Source organism: Octopus bimaculoides, chromosome 3 (assembly GCF_001194135.2).
Source record: "Octopus bimaculoides isolate UCB-OBI-ISO-001 chromosome 3, ASM119413v2, whole genome shotgun sequence".
Classification (NCBI taxonomy): domain Eukaryota; kingdom Metazoa; phylum Mollusca; class Cephalopoda; order Octopoda; family Octopodidae; genus Octopus; species Octopus bimaculoides.
In genome coordinates this window covers 10,717,317-10,717,961 of record NC_068983.1, presented here as the reverse complement: position 1 = coordinate 10,717,961, position 645 = coordinate 10,717,317, and positions in this window count along the sequence as shown.

Here is a 645-nt window from a genome sequence, read left to right as displayed (position 1 = left end):
TTATTTATAAAAAAATTTCAGAAATATAAAGAAGACAAAGAAAAGAAGACGATGAGAAAAAAGAAACAGAATGAAGAGGAAAGAAAAAGAATAGTGTAGTAGTAGTAGTAGTAGTAGTAGTAGTAGTAGTAGTAGTGGTGGTGGTGGTGGTGGTGGTAGTAATCGTGGTGGTGGCAGTAGTAGTAGTAGTAGTAGTAGTAGTAGTAGTAGTAGTAACCCGCTACTTGTAAACTGCATGTCTCTCAGCTGGTTGTTGTCCTCTAGAAACTAAATACTCTCTCTCTCACAAACAAACAGCCATATCTGTGCCAAAATAAATATACCGAAAGCATTGTCACCTGCAACCAATTCTTACAATATCTCAGAATGCCAAGCCACTTCCTCATCTTCATCTCAGACATCTACGTCTAAAGAAGATGGCTGTGTAGTATAAAGCTCGCTTTGCAACCACGTGATCTCGGGTTCAGTCCCACTGTCCGGCACCTTGAGCAAGCGTCTTATACTCTGCTCCGAGTCGACCGTTACCTTGTGAATGAATTTGGTAGACGGAAACTATTCGGAAACCTGTCCTGTGTGTGTGTGTGTGTGTGTGTGTGTGTGTGTGTGTGTGTGTGTGTGTGTGTGTGCGGGTGTGTGTGTGTGTGT